Genomic DNA, 18,195 nt, shown 5'->3' with positions numbered 1-18,195 from the left:
AGAGGTCACAGGGCCTCCTCTGTATGTCACCATCCTCCTTATACATCCATGTAATACTGACCTATAGCTTCTTACTGTACCCCTAACACGCAGAGGTCACAGGGCTTCCTCTGTATGTCACCATCCTCCTTATACATCCATGTAATACTGACCTATAGCTTCTTACTGTACTCCTAACACGCAGAGGTCACAGGGCTTCCTCTGTATGTCACTATCCTCCTTATACATCCATGTAATACTGACCTATAGCGTCTTACTGTACCCCTAACACACAGAGGTCACAGGGCCTCCTCTGTATGTCACCATACTCCTTATACATCCATGTAATACTGACCTATAGCTTCTTACTGTACCCCTAACACTCAGAGGTCACAGGGCCTCCTCTGTATGTCACCATCCTCCTTATACATCCATGTAATACTGACCTATAGCTTCTTACTGTACTCCTAACATGCAGAGGTCACAGGGCCTCCTCTGTATGTCACCATCCTCCTTATACATCCATATAATACTGACCTATAGCTTCTTACTGTACTCCTAACACGCAGAGGTCACGGGGCCTCCTATGTATGTCACCATCCTCCTTATACATCCATGTAATACTGACCTATAGCTTCTTACTGTACTCCTAACACGCAGAGGTCACAGGGCCTCCTATGTATGTCACCATCCTCCTTATACATCCATGTAATACTGACCTATAGCTTCTTACTGTACCCCTAACACGCAGAGGTCACAGGGCCTCCTCTATATGTCACATCTCCTTATACATCCATGTAATACTGACCTATAGCTTCTTACTGTACCCCTAACACGCAGAGGTCACAGGGCTTCCTCTGTATGTCACCATCCTCCTTATACATCCATGTAATACTGACCTATAGCTTCTTACTGTACTCCTAACACGCAGAGGTCACAGGGCTTCCTCTGTATGTCACCATCCTCCTTATACATCCATGTAATACTGAACTATAGCTTCTTACTGTACTCCTAACACGCAGAGGTCACAGGGCCTCCTATGTATGTCACCATCTCCTTATACATCCATGTAATACTGACCTATAGCTTCTTACTGTACCCCTAACACGCAGAGGTCACAGGGCCTCCTCTGTATGTCACCATCTCCTTATACATCCATGTAATATTGACCTATAGCTTCTTACTGTACCCCTAACACGCAGAGGTCACAGGGCCTCCTCTGTATGTCACCATCTCCTTATACATCCATGTAATACTGACCTATAGCTTCTTACTGTACCCCTAACACTCAGAGGTCACAGGGCCTCCTATGTATGTCACCATCCTCCTTATACATCCATGTAATACTGACCTATAGCTTCTTACTGTACCCCTAACACGCAGAGGTCACAGGGCCTCCTACGTATGTCACCATCCTCCTTATACATCCATCTAATACTGACCTATAGCTTCATACTGTACCCCTAACACGCAGAGGTCACAGGGCCTCTTCTGTATGTCACCATCCTCCGTATACATGCATGTAATACTGATCTATAGCTTCTTACTGTACCCCTAACACGCAGAGGTCACAGGGCCTCCTATGTATGTCACCATCCTCCTTATACATCCATGTAATACTGACCTATAGCTTCTTTCTGTACTCCTAACACGCAGAGGTCACAGGGCCTCCTCTGTATGTCACCACCCTCCTTATACATCCATGTAATACTGACCTATAGCTTCTTACTGTACTCCTAACACGCAGAGGTCACAGGGCCTCCTCTGTATGTCACCATCCTCCTTATACATCCATGTAATACTGACCTATAGCTTCTTACTGTACCCCTAACACGCAGAGGTCACAGGGCTTCCTCTGTATGTCACCATCCTCCTTATACATCCATGTAATACTGACCTATAGCTTCTTACTGTACTCCTAACACGCAGAGGTCACAGGGCTTCCTCTGTATGTCACCATCCTCCTTATACATCCATGTAATACTGACCTATAGCGTCTTACTGTACCCCTAACACACAGAGGTCACAGGGCCTCCTCTCTATGTCACCATACTCCTTATACATCCATGTAATACTGACCTATAGCTTCTTACTGTACTCCTAGCACGCAGAGGTCACAGGGCCTCCTCTGTATGTCACCATCCTCCTTATACATCCATGTAATACTGACCTATAGCTTCTTACTGTACCCCTAACACTCAGAGGTCCCAGGGCCTCCTATGTATGTCACCATCCTCCTTATACATCCATGTAATACTGACCTATAGCTTCTTACTGTACCCCTAACACAGAGGTCACAGGGCCTCCTCTGTATGTCACCATCCTCCTTATACATCCATGTAATACTGACCTATAGCTTCTTACTGTACTCCTAACATGCAGAGGTCACAGGGCCTCCTCTGTATGTCACCATCCTCCTTATACATCCATGTAATACTGACCTATAGCTTCTTACTGTACTCCTAACACGCAGAGGTCACAGGGCCTCCTATGTATGTCACCATCCTCCTTATACATCCATGTAATACTGACCTATAGCTTCTTACTGTACTCCTAACACGCAGAGGTCACACGGCCTCCTATGTATGTCACCATCCTCCTTATACATCCATGTAATACTGACCTATAGCTTCTTACTGTACCCCTAACACGCAGAGGTCACAGGGCCTCCTATGTATGTCACCATCCTCCTTATACATCCATGTAATACTGACCTATAGCTTCTTACTGTACTCCTAACACGCAGAGGTCACAGGGCCTCCTCTGTATGTCACCACCCTCCTTATACATCCATGTAATATTGACCTATAGCTTCTTACTGTACTCCTAACACGCAGAGGTCACAGGGCCTCCTCTGTATGTCACCATCCTCCTTATACATCCATGTAATACTGACCTATAGCTTCTTACTGTACCCCTAACACGCAGAGGTCACAGGGCTTCCTCTGTATGTCACCATCCTCCTTATACATCCATGTAATACTGACCTATAGCTTCTTACTGTACTCCTAACACGCAGAGGTCACAGGGCTTCCTCTGTATGTCACTATCCTCCTTATACATCCATGTAATACTGACCTATAGCTTCTTACTGTACTCCTAGCACGCAGAGGTCACAGGGCCTCCTCTGTATGTCACCATCCTCCTTATACATCCATGTAATACTGACCTATAGCTTCTTACTGTACTCCTAACACTCAGAGGTCCCAGGGCCTCCTATGTATGTCACCATCCTCCTTATACATCCATGTAATACTGACCTATAGCTTCTTACTGTACCCCTAACACTCAGAGGTCACAGGGCCTCCTCTGTATGTCACCATCCTCCTTATACATCCATGTAATACTGACCTATAGCTTCTTACTGTACTCCTAACATGCAGAGGTCACAGGGCCTCCTCTGTATGTCACCATCCTCCTTATACATCCATGTAATACTGACCTATAGCTTCTTACTGTACTCCTAACACGCAGAGGTCACAGGGCCTCCTATGTATGTCACCATCCTCCTTATACATCCATGTAATACTGACCTATAGCTTCTTACTGTACTCCTAACACGCAGAGGTCACAGGGCCTCCTATGTATGTCACCATCCTCCTTATACATCCATGTAATACTGACCTATAGCTTCTTACTGTACCCCTAACACGCAGAGGTCACAGGGCCTCCTCTGTATGTCACATCTCCTTATACATCCATGTAATACTGACCTATAGCTTCTTACTGTACCCCTAACACGCAGAGGTCACAGGGCTTCCTCTGTATGTCACCATCCTCCTTATACATCCATGTAATACTGACCTATAGCTTCTTACTGTACTCCTAACACGCAGAGGTCACAGGGCTTCCTCTGTATGTCACCATCCTCCTTATACATCCATGTAATACTGAACTATAGCTTCTTACTGTACTCCTAACACGCAGAGGTCACAGGGCCTCCTCTGTATGTCACCATCTCCTTATACATCCATGTAATACTGACCTATAGCTTCTTACTGTACTCCTAACACGCAGAGGTCACAGGGCCTCCTCTGTATGTCACCATCTCCTTATACATCCATGTAATACTGACCTATAGCTTCTTACTGTACTCCTAACACTCAGAGGTCCCAGGGCCTCCTATGTATGTCACCATCCTCCTTATACATCCATGTAATACTGACCTATAGCTTCTTACTGTACCCCTAACACTCAGAGGTCACAGGGCCTCCTCTGTATGTCACCATCCTCCTTATACATCCATGTAATACTGACCTATAGCTTCTTACTGTACTCCTAACATGCAGAGGTCACAGGGCCTCCTCTGTGTGTCACCATCCTCCTTATACATCCATGTAATACTGACCTATAGCTTCTTACTGTACTCCTAACACGCAGAGGTCACAGGGCCTCCTATGTATGTCACCATCCTCCTTATACATCCATGTAATACTGACCTATAGCTTCTTACTGTACTCCTAACACGCAGAGGTCACAGGGCCTCCTATGTATGTCACCATCCTCCTTATACATCCATGTAATACTGACCTATAGCTTCTTACTGTACCCCTAACACGCAGAGGTCACAGGGCCTCCTCTGTATGTCACATCTCCTTATACATCCATGTAATACTGACCTATAGCTTCTTACTGTACCCCTAACACGCAGAGGTCACAGGGCTTCCTCTGTATGTCACCATCCTCCTTATACATCCATGTAATACTGACCTATAGCTTCTTACTGTACTCCTAACACGCAGAGGTCACAGGGCTTCCTCTGTATGTCACCATCCTCCTTATACATCCATGTAATACTGAACTATAGCTTCTTACTGTACTCCTAACACGCAGAGGTCACAGGGCCTCCTCTGTATGTCACCATCTCCTTATACATCCATGTAATACTGACCTATAGCTTCTTACTGTACCCCTAACACGCAGAGGTCACAGGGCCTCCTCTGTATGTCACCATCTCCTTATACATCCATGTAATATTGACCTATAGCTTCTTACTGTACCCCTAACACGCAGAGGTCACAGGGCCTCCTCTGTATGTCACCATCTCCTTATACATCCATGTAATACTGACCTATAGCTTCATACTGTACCCCTAACACGCAGAGGTCACAGGGCCTCCTATGTATGTCACCATCCTCCTTATACATCCATGTAATACTGACCTATAGCTTCTTACTGTACCCCTAACACGCAGAGGTCACAGGGCCTCCTATGTATGTCACCATCCTCCTTATACATCCATGTAATACTGACCTATAGCTTCATACTGTACCCCTAACACGTAGAGGTCACAGGGCCTCTTCTGTATGTCACCATCCTCCTTATACATCCATCTAATACTGATCTTTAGCTTCTTACTGTACCCCTAACACTCAGAGGTCACAGGGCCTCCTATGTATGTCACCATCCTCCTTATACATCCATGTAATACTGACCTATAGCTTCTTACTGTACTCCTAACACGCAGAGGTCACAGGGCCTCCTCTGTATGTCACCATCCTCCTTATACATCCATGTAATACTGACCTATAGCTTCTTACTGTACCCCTAACACTCAGAGGTCACAGGGCCTCCTATGTATGTCACCATCCTCCTTATACATCCATGTAATACTGACCTATAGCTTCTTACTGTACCCCTAACACGCAGAGGTCACAGGGCCTCTTCTGTATGTCACCATCCTCCGTATACATCCATGTAATACTGATCTATAGCTTCTTACTGTACCCCTAACACGCAGAGGTCACAGGGCCTCCTATGTATGTCACCATCCTCCTTATACATCCATGTAATACTGACCTATAGCTTCTTACTGTACTCCTAACACGCAGAGGTCACAGGGCCTTCTCTGTATGTCACCACCCTCCGTATACATCCATGTAATACTGACCTATAGCTTCTTACTGTACTCCTAACACGCAGAGGTCACAGGGCCTCCTCTGTATGTCACCATCCTCCTTATACATCCATGTAATACTGACCTATAGCTTCTTACTGTACCCCTAACACGCAGAGGTCACAGGGCTTCCTCTGTATGTCACCATCCTCCTTATACATCCATGTAATACTGACCTATAGCTTCTTACTGTACTCCTAACACGCAGAGGTCACAGGGCTTCCTCTGTATGTCACCATCCTCCTTATACATCCATGTAATACTGACCTATAGCGTCTTACTGTACCCCTAACATACAGAGGTCACAGGGCCTCCTCTGTATGTCACCATACTCCTTATACATCCATGTAATACTGACCTATAGCTTCTTACTGTTCCCCTAACACTCAGAGGTCCCAGGGCCTCCTATGTATGTCACCATCCTCCTTATACATCCATGTAATACTGACCTATAGCTTCTTACTGTACCCCTAACACTCAGAGGTCACAGGGCCTCCTCTGTATGTCACCATCCTCCTTATACATCCATGTAATACTGACCTATAGCTTCTTACTGTACTCCTAACATGCAGAGGTCACAGGGCCTCCTCTGTATGTCACAATCCTCCTTATACATCCATGTAATACTGACCTATAGCTTCTTACTGTACTCCTAACACGCAGAGGTCACAGGGCCTCCTATGTATGTCACCATCCTCCTTATACATCCATGTAATACTGACCTATAGCTTCTTACTGTACTCCTAACACGCAGAGGTCACAGGGCCTCCTATGTATGTCACCATCCTCCTTATACATCCATGTAATACTGACCTATAGCTTCTTACTGTACCCCTAACACGCAGAGGTCACAGGGCCTCCTCTATATGTCACATCTCCTTATACATCCATGTAATACTGACCTATAGCTTCTTACTGTACCCCTAACACGCAGAGGTCACAGGGCTTCCTCTGTATGTCACCATCCTCCTTATACATCCATGTAATACTGACCTATAGCTTCTTACTGTACCCCTAACATGCAGAGGTCACAGGGCCTCCTCTGTATGTCACCATCCTCCTTATACATCCATGTAATACTGACCTATAGCTTCTTACTGTACCCCTAACACGCAGAGGTCACAGGGCCTCCTCTGTATGTCACCATCTCCTTATACATCCATGTAATACTGACCTATAGCTTCTTACTGTACCCCTAACACGCAGAGGTCACAGGGCCTCCTCTGTATGTCACCATCTCCTTATACATCCATGTAATACTGACCTATAGCTTCTTACTGTACTCCTAACACGCAGAGGTCACAGGGCCTCCTCTGTATGTCACCATCCTCCTTATACATCCATGTAATACTGACCTATGGCTTCTTACTGTACCCCTAACACTCAGAGGTCACAGGGCCTCCTATGTATGTCACCATCCTCCTTATACATCCATGTAATACTGACCTATAGCTTCTTACTGTACCCCTAACACGCAGAGGTCACAGGGCCTCCTACGTATGTCACCATCCTCCTTATACATCCATGTAATACTGACCTATAGCTTCTTACTGTACCCCTAACACGCAGAGGTCACAGGGCCTCCTCTGTATGTCACCATACTCCTTATACATCCATGTAATACTGACCTATAGCTTGTTACTGTACCCCTAACACTCAGAGGTCCCAGGGCCTCCTATGTATGTCACCATCCTCTTTATACATTCATGTAATACTGACCTATAGCTTCTTACTGTACCCCTAACACGCAGAGGTCACAGGGCCTCCTCTGTATGTCACCATCCTCCTTATACATCCATGTAATACTGACCTATAGCTTCTTACTGTACCCCTAACACTCAGAGGTCACAGGGCCTCCTATGTATGTCACCATCCTCCTTATACATCCATGTAATACTGACCTATAGCTTCTTACTGTACCCCTAACACGCAGAGGTCACAGGGCCTCCTACGTATGTCACCATCCTCCTTATACATCCATGTAATACTGACCTATAGCTTCATACTGTACCCCTAACACGCAGAGGTCATAGGGCCTCTTCTGTATGTCACCATCCTCCTTATACATCCATGTAATACTGATCTATAGCTTCTTACTGTACCCCTAACACGCAGAGGTCACAGGGCCTCCTATGTATGTCACCATCCTCCTTATACATCCATGTAATACTGACCTATAGCTTCTTACTGTACTCCTAACAAGCAGAGGTCACAGGGCCTCCTCTGTATGTCACCACCCTCCTTATACATCCATGTAATACTGACCTATAGCTTCTTACTGTACTCCTAACACGCAGAGGTCACAGGGCTTCCTCTGTATGTCACCATCCTCCTTATACATCCATGTAATACTGACCTATAGCTTCTTACTGTACTCCTAACACGCACAGGTCACAGGGCTTCCTCTGTATGTCACCATCCTCCTTATACATCCATGTAATACTGACCTATAGCTTCTTACTGTACCCCTAACACACAGAGGTCACAGGGCCTCCTCTGTATGTCACCATACTCCTTATACATCCATGTAATACTGACCTATAGCTTCTTACTGTATTCCTAACACGCAGAGGTCACAGGGCCTCCTCTGTATGTCACCATACTCCTTATACATCCATGTAATACTGACCTATAGCTTCTTACTGTACCCCTAACACTCAGAGGTCCCAGGGCCTCCTATGTATGTCACCATCCTCCTTATACATCCATGTAATACTGACCTATAGCTTCTTACTGTACCCCTAACACGCAGAGGTCACAGGGCCTCCTCTGTATGTCACCATCCTCCTTATACATCCATGTAATACTGACCTATAGCTTCTTACTGTACCCCTAACACGCAGAGGTCACAGGACCCCCTCTGTATGTCACCATCCTCCTTATACATCCATGTAATACTGACCTATAGCTTCTTACCGTACCCCTAACACGCAGAGATCACAGGGCCTCCTCTGTATGTCACCATGTCCTTAAACATCCAAGTAATACTGACCTATAGCTTCTTACTGTACCCCTAACACGCAGAGTTCACAGGGCCTCCTCTGTATGTCACCATCCTCCTTATACATCCATGTAATACTGACCTATAGCTTCTTACTGTACTCCTAACACGCAGAGGTCACAGGGCCTCCTCTGTATGTCACCATCCTCCTTACACCTCCATATAACACTAACCTTAAGCTTCTTACTGTACCCTTAACATGCAGAGGTCACAGGGCCTCCTATGTATGTCACCATCCTCCTTATACATCCATGTAACATTACCTATAGCTTCTTACTGTACTGCTAACACGCAGAGGTCACAGGGCCTCCTCTGTATGTCACCATCTCCTTATACATCCATGTAATACTGACCTATAGCTTCTTACTGTACCCCTAACACACAGAGGTCACAGGGCCTCCTCTATATGTCACCATCTCCTTATACATCCATGTAATACTGACCTATAGCTTCTTACTGTACCCCTAACACGCAGAGGTCACAGGGCCTTCTATGTATGTCACCTTCCTCCTTATACATCCATGTAATTCTGACCTATAGCTTCTTACTGTACCCCTAACACGCAGAGGTCACAGGGCCTCCTATGTATGTCACCATCTCCTTATACATCCATGTAATACTGACCTATAGCTTCTTACTGTACTCCTAACACGCAGAGGTCACAGGGCCTCCTATGTATGTCACCATCCTCCTTATACATCCATGTAATACTGACCTATAGCTTCTTACTGTACCCCTAACACACAGAGGTCACAGGGCCTCCTGTGTATGTCACCATCCTCCTTATACATCCAGGTAATACTGACCTATAGCTTCTTACTGTACCCCTAACACGCAGAGGTCACAGGGCCTCCTATGTATGTCACCATACTCCTTATACATCCATGTAATCCTGACCTATAGCTTCTTACTGTACCCCTAACACGCAGAGGTCACAGGGCCTCCTATGTATGTCACCATACTCCTTATACATCCATGTAATCCTGACCTATAGCTTCTTACTGTACCCCTAACACGCAGAGGTCACAGGGCCTCCTCTGTATGTCACCTTACTCCTTATACATCCATGTAATACTGACCTATAGCTTCTTACTGTACTCCTAACACGCAGAGGTCACAGGGCCTCCTGTGTATGTCACCTTCCTCCTTATACATCCAGGTAATACTGACCTATAGCTTCTTACTGTACCCCTAACACGCAGAGGTCACAGGACCTCCTATGTATGTCACCATCCTCCTTATACATCCATTGAATACTGACCTATAGCTTCTTACTGTACTCCTAACACGCAGAGGTCACAGGGCCTCCTATGTATGTCACCATCCTCCTTATACATCCATGTAATACTGACCTATAGCTTCTTACTGTACCCCTAACACGCAGAGGTCACAGGGCCTTCTATGTATGTCACCATCCTCCTTATACATCCATGTAATACTGACCTATAGCTTCTTACTGTACTCCTAACACGCAGAGGTCACAGGGCCTCCTCTGTATGTCACCATCCTCCTTATACATCCATGTAATACTGACCTATAGCTTCTTACTGTACCCCTAACACGCAGAGGTCACAGGGCCTCCTCTGTATGTCACCATCCTCCTTATACATCCTTGTAATACTGACCTATAGCTTCTTACTGTACCCCTAACACGCAGAGGTCACAGGGCCTCCTCTGTTTGTCACCATCCTCCTTATACATCCATGTAATACTGACCTATAGCTTCTTACTGTACCCCTAACACGCAGAGGTCACAGGGCCTCCTCTGTATGTCACCATCCTCCTTATACATCCATGTAATACTGACCTATAGCTTCTTACTGTACCCCTAACACTCAGAGGTCACAGGGCCTCCTCTGTATGTCACCATCTCCTTATACATCCATGTAATACTGACCTATAGCTTCTTACTGTACTCCTAACACGCAGAGGTCACAGGGCCTCCTCTGTATGTCACCATCTCCTTATACATCCATGTAATACTGACCTATAGCTTCTTACTGTACCCCTCACACTCACAGGTCCCAGGGCCTCCTATGTATGTCACCATCCTCCTTATACATCCATGTAATACTGACCTATACCTTCTTACTGTACTCCTAACACGCAGAGGTCACAGGGCCTCCTCTGTATGTCACCATCCTCCTTATACATCCATGTAATACTGACCTATAGCTTCTTACCTTACCCCTAACACGCAGAGGTCACAGGGCCTCCTCTGTATGTCACCATCCTCCTTATACATCCATGTAATACTGACCTATAGCTTCTTACTGTACCCCTAACGCGCAGAGGTCACAAGTCCTCCTCTGTATGTCACCATCTCCTTATACATCCATGTAAAACTGACCTATAGCTTCTTACTGTAAACCCTAACACTCAGAGGTCACAGGGCCTCCTCTGTATGTCACCATCTCCTTATACATCCATGTAATACTGACCTATAGCTTCTTACTGTACCCCTAACACGCAGAGGTCACAGGGCCTCCTCTGTATGTCACCATCTCCTTATACATCCATGTAATACTGACCTATAGCTTCTTACTGTACTCCTAACACGCATAGGTCACAGGGCCTCCTCTGTATGTCACCATCTCCTTATACATCCATGTAATACTGACCTATAGCTTCTTACTGTACCCCTAACACTCAGAGGTCCCAGGGCCTCCTATGTATGTCACCATCCTCCTTATACATCCATGTAATACTGACCTATACCTTCTTACTGTACTCCTAACACGCAGAGGTCACAGGGCCTCTTCTGTATGTCACCATCCTCCTTATACATCCATGTAATACTGCCCTATAGCTTCTTACTGTACCCCTAACACGCAGAGGTCACAGGGCCTCCTCTGTATGTCTCCATCCTCCTTATACATCCATGTAATACTGACCTATAGCTTCTTACTGTACCCCTAACAAGCAGAGGTCACAGAGCCTCCTCTGTATGTCACCATCTCCTTATACATCCATGTAATACTGACCTATAGCTTCTTACTGTACCCCTAACACTCAGAGGTCACAGGGCCTCCTCTGTATGTCACCATCTCCTTATACATCCATGTAATACTGACCTATAGCTTCTTACTGTACCCCTAACACGCAGAGGTCACAGGGTCTCCTCTGTATGTCACCATCTCCTTATACATCCATGTAATACTGACCTATAGCTTCTTACTGTACTCCTAACACGCATAGGTCACAGGGCCTCCTCTGTATGTCACCATCTCCTTATACATCCATGTAATACTGACCTATAGCTTCTTACTGTACCCCTAACACTCAGAGGTCCCAGGGCCTCCTATGTATGTCACCATCCTCCTTATACATCCATGTAATACTGACCTATACCTTCTTACTGTACTCCTAACACGCAGAGGTCACAGGGCCTCTTCTGTATGTCACCATCCTCCTTATACATCCATGTAATACTGACCTATAGCTTCTTACTGTACCCCTAACATGCAGAGGTCACAGGGCCTCCTCTGTATGTCACCATCCTCCTTATACATCCATGTAATACTGACCTATAGCTTCTTACTGTACCCCTAACACGCAGAGGTCACAGGGCCTCCTCTGTATGTCACCATCCTCCTTATAAATCCATGTAATACTGACCTATAGCTTCTTACTGTACCCCTAACACGCAGAGGTCACAGGGCCTCCTCTGTATGTCACCATCTCCTTATACATCCATGTAATACTGACCTATAGCTTCTTACTGTACCCCTAACACTCAGAGGTCACAGGGCCTCCTCTGTATGTCACCATCCTCCTTATACATCCATGTAATACTGACCTATAGCTTCTTACTGTACCCCTAACACGCAGAGGTCACAGGGCCTCCTACGTATGTCACCATCCTCCTTATACATCCATGTAATACTGACCTATAGCTTCATACTGTACCCCTAACACGCAGAGGTCATAGGGCCTCTTCTGTATGTCACCATCCTCCTTATACATCCATGTAATACTGATTTATAGCTTCTTACTGTACCCCTAACACGCAGAGGTCACAGGGCCTCCTATGTATGTCACCATCCTCCTTATACATCCATGTAATACTGACCTATAGCTTCTTACTGTACTCCTAACAAGCAGAGGTCACAGGGCCTCCTCTGTATGTCACCACCCTCCTTATACATCCATGTAATACTGACCTATAGCTTCTTACTGTACTCCTAACACGCAGAGGTCACAGGGCTTCCTCTGTATGTCACCATCCTCCTTATACATCCATGTAATACTGACCTATAGCTTCTTACTGTACTCCTAACACGCACAGGTCACAGGGCTTCCTCTGTATGTCACCATCCTCCTTATACATCCATGTAATACTGACCTATAGCTTCTTACTGTACCCCTAACACACAGAGGTCACAGGGCCTCCTCTGTATGTCACCATACTCCTTATACATCCATGTAATACTGACCTATAGCTTCTTACTGTATTCCTAACACGCAGAGGTCACAGGGCCTCCTCTGTATGTCACCATACTCCTTATACATCCATGTAATACTGACCTATAGCTTCTTACTGTACCCCTAACACTCAGAGGTCCCAGGGCCTCCTATGTATGTCACCATCCTCCTTATACATCCATGTAATACTGACCTATAGCTTCTTACTGTACCCCTAACACGCAGAGGTCACAGGGCCTCCTCTGTATGTCACCATCCTCCTTATACATCCATGTAATACTGACCTATAGCTTCTTACCGTACCCCTAACACGCAGAGATCACAGGGCCTCCTCTGTATGTCACCATGTCCTTAAACATCCAAGTAATACTGACCTATAGCTTCTTACTGTACTCCTAACACGCAGAGGTCACAGGGCCTCCTCTGTATGTCACCATCCTCCTTACACCTCCATATAACACTAACCTTAAGCTTCTTACTGTACCCTTAACATGCAGAGGTCACAGGGCCTCCTATGTATGTCACCATCCTCCTTATACATCCATGTAACATTACCTATAGCTTCTTACTGTACTGCTAACACGCAGAGGTCACAGGGCCTCCTCTGTATGTCACCATCTCCTTATACATCCATGTAATACTGACCTATAGCTTCTTACTGTACCCCTAACACACAGAGGTCACAGGGCCTCCTCTATATGTCACCATCTCCTTATACATCCATGTAATACTGACCTATAGCTTCTTACTGTACCCCTAACACGCAGAGGTCACAGGGCCTTCTATGTATGTCACCTTCCTCCTTATACATCCATGTAATTCTGACCTATAGCTTCTTACTGTACCCCTAACACGCAGAGGTCACAGGGCCTCCTATGTATGTCACCATCTCCTTATACATCCATGTAATACTGACCTATAGCTTCTTACTGTACTCCTAACACGCAGAGGTCACAGGGCCTCCTATGTATGTCACCATCCTCCTTATACATCCATGTAATACTGACCTATAGCTTCTTACTGTACCCCTAACACACAGAGGTCACAGGGCCTCCTGTGTATGTCACCATCCTCCTTATACATCCAGGTAATACTGACCTATAGCTTCTTACTGTACCCCTAACACGCAGAGGTCACAGGGCCTCCTATGTATGTCACCATACTCCTTATACATCCATGTAATCCTGACCTATAGCTTCTTACTGTACCCCTAACACGCAGAGGTCACAGGGCCTCCTATGTATGTCACCATACTCCTTATACATCCATGTAATCCTGACCTATAGCTTCTTACTGTACCCCTAACACGCAGAGGTCACAGGGCCTCCTCTGTATGTCACCTTACTCCTTATACATCCATGTAATACTGACCTATAGCTTCTTACTGTACTCCTAACACGCAGAGGTCACAGGGCCTCCTGTGTATGTCACCTTCCTCCTTATACATCCAGGTAATACTGACCTATAGCTTCTTACTGTACCCCTAACACGCAGAGGTCACAGGACCTCCTATGTATGTCACCATCCTCCTTATACATCCATTGAATACTGACCTATAGCTTCTTACTGTACTCCTAACACGCAGAGGTCACAGGGCCTCCTATGTATGTCACCATCCTCCTTATACATCCATGTAATACTGACCTATAGCTTCTTACTGTACCCCTAACACGCAGAGGTCACAGGGCCTTCTATGTATGTCACCATCCTCCTTATACATCCATGTAATACTGACCTATAGCTTCTTACTGTACTCCTAACACGCAGAGGTCACAGGGCCTCCTCTGTATGTCACCATCCTCCTTATACATCCATGTAATACTGACCTATAGCTTCTTACTGTACCCCTAACACGCAGAGGTCACAGGGCCTCCTCTGTATGTCACCATCCTCCTTATACATCCTTGTAATACTGACCTATAGCTTCTTACTGTACCCCTAACACGCAGAGGTCACAGGGCCTCCTCTGTTTGTCACCATCCTCCTTATACATCCATGTAATACTGACCTATAGCTTCTTACTGTACCCCTAACACGCAGAGGTCACAGGGCCTCCTCTGTATGTCACCATCCTCCTTATACATCCATGTAATACTGACCTATAGCTTCTTACTGTACCCCTAACACTCAGAGGTCACAGGGCCTCCTCTGTATGTCACCATCTCCTTATACATCCATGTAATACTGACCTATAGCTTCTTACTGTACTCCTAACACGCAGAGGTCACAGGGCCTCCTCTGTATGTCACCATCTCCTTATACATCCATGTAATACTGACCTATAGCTTCTTACTGTACCCCTCACACTCACAGGTCCCAGGGCCTCCTATGTATGTCACCATCCTCCTTATACATCCATGTAATACTGACCTATACCTTCTTACTGTACTCCTAACACGCAGAGGTCACAGGGCCTCCTCTGTATGTCACCATCCTCCTTATACATCCATGTAATACTGACCTATAGCTTCTTACCTTACCCCTAACACGCAGAGGTCACAGGGCCTCCTCTGTATGTCACCATCCTCCTTATACATCCATGTAATACTGACCTATAGCTTCTTACTGTACCCCTAACACGCAGAGGTCACAAGTCCTCCTCTGTATGTCACCATCTCCTTATACATCCATGTAAAACTGACCTATAGCTTCTTACTGTAAACCCTAACACTCAGAGGTCACAGGGCCTCCTCTGTATGTCACCATCTCCTTATACATCCATGTAATACTGACCTATAGCTTCTTACTGTACCCCTAACACGCAGAGGTCACAGGGCCTCCTCTGTATGTCACCATCTCCTTATACATCCATGTAATACTGACCTATAGCTTCTTACTGTACTCCTAACACGCATAGGTCACAGGGCCTCCTCTGTATGTCACCATCTCCTTATACATCCATGTAATACTGACCTATAGCTTCTTACTGTACCCCTAACACTCAGAGGTCCCAGGGCCTCCTATGTATGTCACCATCCTCCTTATACATCCATGTAATACTGACCTATACCTTCTTACTGTTCTCCTAACACGCAGAGGTCACAGGGCCTCTTCTGTATGTCACCATCCTCCTTATACATCCATGTAATACTGCCCTATAGCTTCTTACTGTACCCCTAACACGCAGAGGTCACAGGGCCTCCTCTGTATGTCTCCATCCTCCTTATACATCCATGTAATACTGACCTATAGCTTCTTACTGTACCCCTAACAAGCAGAGGTCACAGAGCCTCCTCTGTATGTCACCATCTCCTTATACATCCATGTAATACTGACCTATAGCTTCTTACTGTACCCCTAACACTCAGAGGTCACAGGGCCTCCTCTGTATGTCACCATCTCCTTATACATCCATGTAATACTGACCTATAGCTTCTTACTGTACCCCTAACACGCAGAGGTCACAGGGTCTCCTCTGTATGTCACCATCTCCTTATACATCCATGTAATACTGACCTATAGCTTCTTACTGTACTCCTAACACGCATAGGTCACAGGGCCTCCTCTGTATGTCACCATCTCCTTATACATCCATGTAATACTGACCTATAGCTTCTTACTGTACCCCTAACACTCAGAGGTCCCAGGGCCTCCTATGTATGTCACCATCCTCCTTATACATCCATGTAATACTGACCTATACCTTCTTACTGTACTCCTAACACGCAGAGGTCACAGGGCCTCTTCTGTATGTCACCATCCTCCTTATACATCCATGTAATACTGACCTATAGCTTCTTACTGTACCCCTAACATGCAGAGGTCACAGGGCCTCCTCTGTATGTCACCATCCTCCTTATACATCCATGTAATACTGACCTATAGCTTCTTACTGTACCCCTAACACGCAGAGGTCACAGGGCCTCCTCTGTATGTCACCATCCTCCTTATACATCCATGTAATACTGACCTATAGCTTCTTACTGTACCCCTAACACGCAGAGGTCACAGGGCCTCCTCTGTATGTCACCATCTCCTTATACATCCATGTAATACTGACCTATAGCTTCTTACTGTACCCCTAACACTCAGAGGTCACAGGGCCTCCTCTGTATGTCACCATCTCCTTATACATCCATGTAATACTGACCTATAGCTTCTTACTGTACCCCTAACACTCAGAGGTCACAGGGCCTCCTCTGTATGTCACCATCTCCTTATACATCCATGTAATACTGACCTATAGCTTCTTACTGTACTCCTAACACGCAGAGGTCACAGGGCCTCCTCTGTATGTCACCATCTCCTTATACATCCATGTAATACTGACCTATAGCTTCTTACTGTACCCCTAACACTCAGAGGTCCCAGGGCCTCCTATGTATGTCACCATCCTCCTTATACATCCATGTAATACTGACCTATACCTTCTTACTGTACTCCTCACACGCAGAGGTCACAGGGCCTCTTCTGTATGTCACCATCCTCCTTATACATCCATGTAATACTGACCTATAGCTTCTTACTGTACCCCTAACACGCAGAGGTCACAGGGCCTCCTCTGTATGTCACCGTCCTCCTTATACATCCATGTAATACTGACCTATAGCTTCTTACTGTACCCCTAACACGCAGAGGTCACAGGGCCTCCTCTGTATGTCACCGTCCTCCTTATACATCCATGTAATACTGACCTATAGCTTCTTACCGTACTCCTAACACGCAGAGGTCACAGGGCCTCCTCTGTATGTCACCATCCTCCTTATACACCCATGTAATACTGACCTATAGCTTCTTACTGTACCCCTAACACTCAGAGGTCACAGGGCCTCCTCTGTATGTCACCATCTCCTTATACATCCATGTAATACTGACCTATAGCTTCTTACTGTACTCCTAACACGCATAGGTCACAGGGCCTCCTCTGTATGTCCCCATCTCGTTATACATCCAT

General features: G+C 45.8%; 1 protein-coding gene across 5 annotated transcripts in view; it reads left to right on the top strand.

Annotated features, from left to right (window-relative positions):
- The window catches only part of CACNA2D4 (calcium voltage-gated channel auxiliary subunit alpha2delta 4), a 512,905-nt gene that overhangs the window by 360,908 nt on the left and 133,802 nt on the right, over nt 1-18,195 (top strand). The gene's annotated exons all lie outside the window — the stretch shown is intronic.

This window comes from Taudactylus pleione, unplaced genomic scaffold (assembly GCF_031769625.1).
Source record: "Taudactylus pleione unplaced genomic scaffold, aTauple2 ptg000738l, whole genome shotgun sequence".
NCBI classification, from domain to species: domain Eukaryota; kingdom Metazoa; phylum Chordata; class Amphibia; order Anura; family Myobatrachidae; genus Taudactylus; species Taudactylus pleione.
Note: the sequence above shows the minus strand (reverse complement) of the source record. Positions and strands in the feature narration are given on the sequence as shown.